The following is an 11,286-nucleotide window of genomic DNA, read 5'->3' as shown; positions in this document are numbered from 1 at the left end:
AAGAGGCGGCGATATTTGAAAGGACCTTAAAAGAAGCTTGGATATTTCAAAAGGATCATACAAGGACATAACAGGCGTGGATATTTCACAAAAGGACTTAAAGGCATGTATGGTTTAAAGCACCTTATAAAAAGTAAATGATTTCAAAAATACCTTCCAAGGACTTTATAAGAGGCCTAGATATTTCAGAAGGATCTTAAAGGATATTATGAAGGACCTGATATTTTAAACGAAAAATACTTTATAAGTGACGGTGATATTTTAAAGTGCCTTCCAACAGTTGTGGATATTATAAAGCACTTTCCATGAAGCGGGGATATTTTAAAGGACCTTAAAGGATGCGTGTGTATTTCAAAAGGCCTAATAAGAGGCATATGGTTTGTTGGTAAATTGGTTTTGGAAAAATATTTAAAAAAAAAATCCAGTATACACGTGATTAAGTTTAGCCTGACCGAATTTTTTATACCATGATGAGACACATAAAATCGATCGGAAGTTTAATGGGGAGCCCAGACCACGGTAAATTAATACCAGGAGAAAAGTATGAGGCATCATTACATTTACATGGAGAAAGGGATCGGGCCAAAAAATAAGCATGACTGTTTTCATAAAGATCGGTCATTATTTAGCGGGTCAAATGGACCCTGACTTTTATGCGAAAAATTAAAAAGCTTGTATTCTATGGAGAATTTATTTACGTTTAAATCTACACCATTTATATTGTTGTATGTACTCGGATGTGGGAGTTATACGTAAATATTTGAAGGCGTCTATGTGGTATGATATTGTTTAGTATTACTATTACCCCGCAAGAGGGCAAGAATGTCGCGCTGATCGCTTTGAAATTTTACGTGAAGTTCCGGTTATGACGGGCGATGCTCATAATTTTCGGTGATGTTGAGATGGTGCTTAGGGGGTGCAATAAACCGAAATCCTTATTTTTGTCAGATTTTCTAGTCGCTTTAGAGGTCATTTTATATGCAAAACATCACATATTTTACACGGTTAAGGAGGTCTGAACAATTACTAAGAACGACTGTTTAGATGATGATCGGTCAATATTCCGAGGTCAAAATCAACCACAACCTAAGAGAGTGGAAATATATCGAAATTTTGCCCAGGCTCAGAGTATAGAACCGCAGAAATTAGAGTGTGATGGAAGTTGTGTAGGGTTTCATATGGTCAGCCCCGACCGATTATACTGCTCCGCTCACTGGTTTAAATATAATTATACCCTTCAACACACTGTGGTACAGGGTATTATGTCTTTGTACATATATTTGTAACAGGCAAAAGGCATCGAGATAGACCCATGGTGCTTTTGAGAATATGCATAGAATCCAGGTCCAGATTGATGTATGCGAAGTTTTGTTGGTATCGGTTCAGATTTAGATTTCGTCCGATTTATTGTAAATAGTGCACCAAACTCCCAATATTGGTCCGATTGAGACCAAATTTTGCACAGCGTACTGAATTTGGTCTAGACTGATTATTCCAAGTATTGTTGAAATCTGTTCAGATTTAGATATAACTCTCATATTTAGTTTAGTCCGATTTTATGTAAATGGATATATTGGTCCGATTGAGACAAAATTTTGCAAAGCGTATTGAAGTTACATCCGTATTGTTGTTGAAATATGTTAAGATCTATATATAGCTCGCTCATATATTTTTGTCCGATTTTAAGTAAAGGGTCCAAATGGAGGAGCCTTTGTCTGTTCGCTTTACAGGAAATATTGCATAGTGTATTGGATTGAAGACGTTTCAGGTTAAGATATATCTTCTATATATATATACATATATATTCATCTGATTTAATCAAAATGGTGTACCAAATAACTAAAGTTCGTCCGCTTAGGACGAATCTGTTCATAACGTACGAAATCAAACCTATAATAACGTGTATTGTAATATGTGTGGGCTGTTTGACTTTCAAAAAAAATCCTGAAAGAATATTTTTTTTAACAAATCTACCTTTTTAGATAGTCCATAATAAAATATGCATTAAAATGATATTTTTGCTAACAAAATACAATCCTATAGAATTGTATACAACAACATTCCCATGTTTGCATTTTTCCGACTTTTTCCACTAATTTCTAATATTCTTATATTAATTCTAAGACCACTATTTTATTATTCGACTTTTTGCATTTTATTTCAAAGAAATTCAATTCACCATTAAAAAATTTATTCAAATATTCCAACTATCTGTTTTCGATGAATTGCAGCCATTTTGATAATGAAAAGAAATGCAACACTGGCATAAACGCTTTTCAAGCAATATTTTAATCATTTTATACATATCGGATCTTCTAGGTAAGCTGCTGCGCTCTCTTTTAATTTTCGTAGTTTTTTTCTTCGCATGCAATGCCAAGAAAACGTCGGATGGCCATATTGCCTGAAAACGGGCTAACAAAAAATGTTTGAAATGGCAAGACATTCACCTGCCCGAAACGTTGTAGAATTCATGCATATTTATATATAAGAAAAAAAACAACAACACGTAAATGCCAAAATGAAAATTTGAAAAATAAAACACAAATTAAATGCATACAAATGGGCATGCATTCTCCATTTCATTGCTTGCTATTATCCTGGAAAAAGGCAGAAGAAGATGGAAAAAAGTTTCCAAGCAAAAGGAAGTCCCCCTACATTTCGAATTGATTCGAATGTTAACGAAAAAATTAGTTAGATGAGAAGGCCATCACATACAACCCGTTCAGCTTCAGGATTTTTTTTTATATTTTGGGCAGATATTAAATGTTAATGTAAATGATGTTTTAAGGCGTAGTGAAGAGATTTTCGTTTGTTTTTGGGAAACCCGGTTATTTTTATTATATATTCTGTGCTTAGTCGAATTCCTAGAAGCATGAAAGTTCGGTGGGACTACATAAATGTATTAAAATGCCAGCAGGTTCAGAAAGAGTATCTGTGTAGGTCAGTATTGAATGAATGATTATCTCACTAAAAATTAGGGAATTTTAGAAACAATATATTTGAATTAATGAAAATGTAGGCAATATAATTAAGAATTTTGAGATTTTCAATTTTGCAGGTTTAATGCGCAATTTACATAAAATCGGACGAAAATATATATGGGAACTATATCTAAATCTCAAAACTTCACAGCTATCTAAATCGAAACCGATCTCAATAGAACTTCGCATACGTCAATCTCTACTTAATTCAGTACGCTGTACAAAATTTTGTCTCTATAGGTCAGATATTGTGACTTGGGTGAACTATTGTGGAATCGGGCAATCCTGCATATGACAGCTATATCTATATCTGAATCGATTTTATTCAATAGGCCAAGTAAGTAGGCTGTGCCGAATTTCATCACATTCTAATCATAAATGCGACCTGTTCTTTGTTTACAATTTAACAGGGGCAGACGGACGGGCATGCATACATCGACTCAGAATGTGATTCTATGCATATTCTCGAAGAGAATCGTGGGCCTCTCTCGTTTCGTATTGCCTCTAACAAACATATCCACAAAGTCGAGTATGGTTATAGCGAACTAGTAGGGACCAAGCAAATATTCTATAGTGTAAAAAAATAACCACTATAGAATATTTTCAACGTACAAATATTTTATCCTCTGAGTATCCGGAATGCAACTTACAGCTATTACAGCCACTTCGAAGGAAATGACTTTCAAAAAAACTTCAAACCGATCGGGAACCTTATTCGAGGCATATGCCAAAAGTTAGACCTAAACATTTTGTGCGAGTAGATTTTAATGCTCTAAGAAATCGAAATTTCAAGCAACAACAATTTCGGTTGAACAAATGAGGCTATGAAATATCTAAAATTAGTCTATGTCGGAACATGAAGCCAGCGGGGTTTTTCTATGGAATCTATCAAATATGGACTATTTTAAGGGAACCCCCCCCCCATTCTCAATTTTTTATTTATTATTTATTATTTTATTATTTATTTTTAAGATTTTAAATGGGCTGGTAAATGAATACCAATGCTTGTTAAGGTTTGTAACTTTGCACATATATATTTGAAGATTTAAAGAGGAAGAAAAATAATTTACAAAAAAATTTTGTTATTGTTTTGTTGTTGTTTTTTGTGATCAAAGAAAAGTCCTTATTTTTGATGGCGGGCATGATAACTCCTCACTGGAAGATCGGAATCCGAAAATTCCAACGGTGTTAGAAAGAGTACATGTCTGGCTCTCGTATGAACTAGGATTATTGACTTCGCTCTAAAATTAACAAAATGGCGGACCTTTGAAAAAATATTTTTGGAAAATCGCCGATTTTTTACCAAAAACCAAGTTAAAAAATAAGGAAGATCTTCACCGATTGACTTTATCCTAGTTCATACGATAGCTATACACTCACAGAGAAACGTGTAAAAATTTGAAATCGATTGGGTTATTAGTTTTTGAGTTATCGTGCCCGCCATTCGCAAAAAAATGTTTAGAGAAAAACGCGTTTAAAGTCTGAGAATCCCTTTAGCCGTCACTTGATGCTGACACAATAAATCGGCTATATCTTCAAGAGTTCTTGAGATTTTTACTTGAAATTTTGCAGGGACATTCTTGAATTAGTGTAGATTGGAATTAAGTCAACAAAAGTCAACAAATTTTGACCCCGAGAATGGGGGGGGTCCCCTTAATAGAATTTTTCTCCGACGTTACATATGTTAACTTTGGCAGTTAAATGAGGCTGTGGTCTTCAAAATGCCGACTTAAGGGAACCCTCCCCACTCTCGATTTTTAATTTTTAAGATTTTAAATGGGCTGGTAAATCTAACTTTGCACATACAGTATCGGACAAAACATATTGGACTAATTTTAAATTTTCATTAAACAAACATATAAAATAATTCAAGTTTAAAAACAAATATGCATTGAAATTCAAAACATAACTTTTATTCTTTACAAAACAAATAGGATTTATTCTACATTTTATAAAAAATTCGACCTTTGTAATGAAAAAACTAAAATATGTAAAAAATTCACGCGACATAACATATTTAACTAAACAATACAATGAATATTTTGTGGAAAACCCCTTGTTTTTGAGGACGGCTGCACATCTTCTGGCCATGGAAGCAATAAGGTTGTCTATCGTTGTTTTGTCTATAGCAATCCAAGCATCTTCCAAGGCTTCAAAAAGTTTGTTCTTATCTCCTCCCACACCTTATCTATTTATCTTTTTATTAACTATTTCCCATAAATTTTCAATCGAGTTTAGGTCCGGTGATTGGCTGGCCACTTCATTAATTGAATATCTTCATTTTCAAACCAATATTTTACATGTCTTGAGGTGTGTTTCGGATCAGTGTCCTGCTGAAATTGCCATACCAGTGGCATATTCCATTCTGCATGGGGAAGCATAACACTTTGCAAGATTTTTTGGTACATGAATCAATCCATAATCCCATTTATTTTGTGTATGGCTCCTAGTCCATTTCCAGACCTAGTCCAGCAACCCCAGACCATCGCATTACCTGCCCATGTTTTACTGTGCCTTGACAATATATATGTACGCTTCGACTGCTTATACTTAAGTTGAGAGTTTCTACCACACTCGTAGCTGATTTATCCGGATATTTTTTGAATTCTCTAACTATTCTTGCACCGTCTTTCGATGTTGTGGCCCTAGGACGGCCACCGCAGTGAACAGTTCCGAGTATTCCGATGGTTGTAAACCTTTTTATAATGAAGCTGACGGTTGATTTCGGTAAACCATACGTTTTGCAAATATCTTTTTGTGAACTGTACTTTTTATTTATTTCGCACTATTTTTACTTTAACTTTAAAAATTAATAAAAATGTCACTATTCATTTCGTAGGCAGCCACCTTCACAAGTATTAAACGACTAACAATGTTCCAATATTCTTTTTGTCCTATTATTCTACGCTACGCATTGTAAGGGGACATTTTCAGCTTTGTTTTGATAACATTTGCAATAGTCCAATTTGTCTTGTCGCGACCTTTTCAAGTAATTCGAGTTCATATTGATGATAACAGTACGAAATCCAAACAATACTTACCTTTTTTGAAATTGGCTTTATCCTAGAAATCCAAACAATACTTACCTTTTTTGAAATCTTTTTGCTAGCAAAAAACGTAACGAAGTATACATATTAATATGAAACCAAATTACAAGTTCCGTTTTTTTTACTTGTGATCTCAGAGTGCAAAATACTAAAAAATATAATTTCAGTGCAATATGTTTTGTTCGACACTGTATATATTTGAAGATTTAAAAAGGAAGATATATATTTTACAAAAAATGTTGTTGTTTTTTGTGATTAGAGAAAAGTCCTTATTTTTGATGGCGGGCATGATAACTCCTCACTGGAACATCGAAATCCGAAAATTCCAACGGTGTTAGAAAGAGTATGATCTAGAATTATTGAATTCACACAACAATTAACAAAATGGCGGAACTATGAAAATTTTTTGGGGAAAATCGCCAATTTTTGACCACAAACTAAGTTAAAAAATAAGGAAGATCTTCACCGTTTGGCTTTATCCTAGTTCATACGAAAGCTATACACTCACAGAGAAACGTGCTAAAATTTGAAATAGATTGGGTTATTAGTTTTTGAGTTATCGTGCCCGCCATTCGCAAAAACGCTGTTTGGAGAAAAACGCGTTTTAAGTTTGAGAAGCCCTCTTGCTGTCACTTGATGCTAACACAATAAATCGGCTATATCTTCAAAAATGTTTGAGATTTTCACTTGAAAATTTATAGGGACATTCTTGAATTAGTTTAGGTTCGAATTAAATCAAAATATAAAATTAAAATTTTCGAAATAATGGTTTTTATATTTTGCCTTTACATGTTATCATTTAGCAATGATTTTATCCTTAACCCGCAATTTTGACATATTTTCACTCCCGATAACCGGTTTTAATTGCTTATTCATTTTCCCCACACTAATCCCTAACACAACGAAAAAAAAAAACACAAAAACAAGTAAATGTGCCAACACAGGTGTGCACAGTTATAGCTGATTGCATACTTTCAGGCAGTTGCAAATTTAAGAAAATATTGCAGACAGTAGCCACTGCTACAGTCCCTGCTTCGTACATATATTTGAAAGTAAAGTGAATGAGGCTAAAACCTTTGGGTAACTTCTTCGCTTCGTTGCATACTTTTTTGTTGCCGTTATTGTTATTGTTGTTGCTGCTGATGTTGTCTTACAAAACTGCTTGCACTATTTGTACGACGATAGTTGTTACGTTTGCCTTTTCTCTGCCTGCCACGATAGCAACAAAATGTGCTAAGAAATAGAAAAGTTTTTGGCTTCAAATTAGATACAGGTAAGCAACAACAACACCAGCAACAACAAACAGTGGAAATGGAACAAACAAATGCAGCAAGAGCAACAACAACAAAAACATCAGCAGCATCCGAACCATCATCATCAGCAGCAGCAGATTGCATGTTTGTAGTAGTGTCCAAAACTGCAGGAAACTGCTTACCCGCTTTACTAAAGTGGCATATTTGTTCTTGCATACCGAAGAATAGCATCTTGGCATTTCAGTTTCCTTCGCCATGGTCCGGACCAGTGATGATGTTCAGGATATTCGTCTTCCTTGTTTTTTTTTTGTCTTCTTCTGTTTTTGGCCAAATTGCAAAAATTCCAAATGGAGTAGAAAGTTTTCATTTTACATCTTACTGATGATGGTGTTTGGTTGTTGTTGTTTTTGTTGTTGGTGTCGTTGTTATATTATTTGCTGCTGATGTGGCTACTGTTGGTTAGCTAGCTAGTAGCTAACTGCCTGACTGGCTGGCACTTCGTTCTCTCATTGCTAAGATGAAAATAAGAATAAGGCTTACATAGATAAACACCAGGCAAGAAAGATGCTAATAAATTACAGCTTTTAGCCGATTAATATAAGGCTACCCCGAAAATAAAGTTAAAAATAGAAAAAAAAACAACAACAAGAAGAAGAAACCTAGAAGAAAAATAGCTGAGTTGAGCATACTTCTTCTGTCCTCTAAACAGCGTAGTTGGTAGTTTCGTTCCCACAAAATAGTAGCCATTAAACACCCTCACATTTTTCTAGCCACCCAATGGAGGTGGCTACACCAAGGTCCAAGGTAAACGAATGAATTGAAATGCATATTTTTGTATGAAATTTAATTAAAATGTAAACAGAACACAGAACTCTTTGCTGTTTTTCAGAATATAAGAATAAAAAAACCCTAAAAAATGTTTGTCCAAAATGCCAGCGTCTAACTGACAGTCATTAGTAATAATGGTAATTATATGGACTCTGGGGATGGTAAGTAAATGTCTACTGACGAAGAAAATTTTAAATATTTAGTCAGGACAACATTATTATCTTTTGGTGGAATGATATGCCAAAACAATTTAATTTCCTTTCAAGGTGTAAGGAACAACATTCCGAATAGAGATTTTAAGAAGAAATATTTTTATATATTAAGAATTTGAAATATTTTTTGAAATGAAGTTTTTAATGTTAAAACATTAAATACCAACGAGTGTTTATAGTTTTGTAATGGGATTTAAATTCAAAGATGATACACTGGATCTATAGGAACATTACGCTTCTGTAGTGTCGTGGACAGTAATGGAACCAAATTAAAGTTCAAGTTCTACAGTAAACCCAGAGAACATGCTGCCTAGGCATACAGAGTGAGATGAAAATACTGAAACCAACTTCAGACTGCTGTCATTTCTAAGCCACTCGTCTGACCGCTGTTAAAATTATTCCTATGACAGATCATCATATTGTTTACAAGCGTACAAATGGCTCGTGAGCTGAACATATCGCAATACTCCATTCGGCAAATATTGAAAAATGAGCTCGGGTCAAAGCCAATGAAATTTCAAAAACTGCAAGAATTTACACCGCAACCGAAAGAAAATAGACACAAAGGAGCTAAAGAGTCGCGTAGCTTGGTCAAAAGTGGTGAACTGCCGAATTTGGTTTTCTCTTTCGATGAGAAAACATTCGTTGTCCAGCAGTTTGTAAGCAAACAAAATTATCGTGTTTACTTGCCAAAGAGGTCAGCTGAAAATGTGCATCGGTTGGCCACCAGAATTCAAGCGCCGGCCATGGTGATGGTGTGGACCGCCATAACAGCCGATGGTCGCTCTCCGCTCGTATTAATCGACCGTGATATCAGAATAAATGCCGAATATTATCGCGAAACTATTCTGGAGGGTGTATTAAAGCCTTGGACACGCAAACATTTTGGCCGCAGACCTTGGACATTCCAGCAGGACTCAACACCATCGCACTCAGCACGCGCTCCCCAAGAATGGTTACAAAATGAGATTCCTCGCTTCATTTCCAGCGCACAATGATCACCAAAATCTCCGAATACCAATCCGTTGGACTATTGTGTCTGGAGTATTTTGGGAAGCAAAGTTGGTACTAAAAATACCGAAGTGTCGATCACATCACACAAGCGCTTCGCCGGGAATGGACCAAAATACCGCAGAGCAACATTCGGGCAGTCGTTATAAATCCTATGTTCTCAAAGCAGGCCAATTGGTATTTAAAAACTCCTGTTTTCTCAGAAAAAGTATCATTCAAGTTACAATTCGATAATCGTTCTTTTCAATCAGGCCGAACACCTTAAATTAGAGTAGTTATATTAGGTGCAACTCTGACACCGAACAGAGACGTATGGACTAACGATACAACTAGCACAAATGCACTATGGAAGCAGTTGTTACAAAAATGATACAGGTTACAATCGGATCCTCCATCAGCACATTGACTCCGACAGACTACCTGAAACAAAAGTATTTACATCATGTGATACTCTGATACCGGACTAAGACTTCTGGGCTTACGGAAGATGCATTTTGCTAATTGTTGTTAGACACGTGGTCGGTTAGCAGCAAGGTTGAAACAGGCACTTTTTATTAAATAACCGTATACAAAAATGTCACTTCTATAGGTCAGATCACAATATCATCCTTCAGACGAAGGTTTATGTTATAACGGAGTGTTTAAACTGGTTTGATTCAAACTCTGTACTAACAACAACAACAAATATCCTAAATGATAACAAACTATTAAAACCAGATACCTTGCCAGAAAGATAGTCACATATCCCTAGGAATAACGAGGGGACTGACAAGAGAAAGAAATATAAATGTTTAGCAAAAAGGAAATCATCGGTCTGAGTGCAACTATCACAATAGTCTTCTTTTCACAAGGTTGGGTGCCTTGGATTCATCGGATATGGAACACAAAGGCAAGAAACATTAGACTAAGAACCGATTTGACTAAGAACCGAAAATTCCCAAAATTCTAGAATTCCAATCTAGAACGCACTACAGGCGTTCACTGGTTTAAGTGTTTACAGTAGGTTTATATATAGGTCCATATGTTGGCATAGCCCAATATGAAGGTCCCGCCTCTTTAGCTATGTTTTTTTAGGATTCCAGTCCAATTTTGGGGATTGATAAACTCCAGCCAGCTTATTATTCGCCTTAGAACTGTGCTAATTGGCACAGTAAGAGTTAAGCTATCCTAGGGTACCCGCGGTTCGGAAAACTTCCGCTCAGGAAGCAGAAGCTTCTACTATTCCCGGCTAATATCGCAACACACAAAAACCTAGGGCTCACCGAGACCACCGCAACGGACAATACAATACCCGCACTAATTGAAACCACCCTCACAGACCGCTTTCACAACATCCACAAAATGAATCAATGAAACGCAACAGTGAATACAGTCCACATTTTCAATCTCCACTACAGACTTCACCAAACCCAACACCACCCAGTATAACCGGCGCTTTCATGCAGGATGACTATGTACGAAGGTCACCTGCACTAAGATCATGCCTTCTTCTAGACGCTTCACGAGGAAATCTCCTTAAACAACTAAGAGTCTAATCATCTATAATTGCCCTTCTAAAATTCCATCGCGCCCTTCCATTCATTATACCCATATTTACTAAATTTCTAATATGAAGATTCCGTCATTATATGCTTTCATTCCTCTGTAATCTCACACTTATATATGTATATACATACATTCCTCTAGGACAGGCCCCTTTTAAGATATAATGCATTGGGAAAACCATGACCTACTAACAAAAGACTCCTGGAGGATAGCTTTTTACCGCCTATTGTTCCCACCCAGCAGATCAGAACTGCAAACCACAGACAAATTTGCACTTGATAGCACTAAATTTCACTTCAAGATTAGCAGCACAGCCACGTAACATGAAGATCCACTGATACGTCGGTGCTTCTTCTAGCCCAACACAGTCGTACTGGTTCTGCACCATATAAACCTAATACACATCATT

The sequence above is a fragment of the Musca vetustissima genome, unplaced genomic scaffold (assembly GCF_032173495.1).
Source record: "Musca vetustissima isolate MV318-11 ecotype Yass unplaced genomic scaffold, APGP_CSIRO_Mvet_v1 utg33797, whole genome shotgun sequence".
In the NCBI taxonomy this organism is placed as follows: Eukaryota; Metazoa; Arthropoda; class Insecta; order Diptera; family Muscidae; genus Musca; species Musca vetustissima.
The sequence above is the reverse complement of the archived record's forward strand: the minus strand, read 5'-3'. Positions refer to the sequence as shown.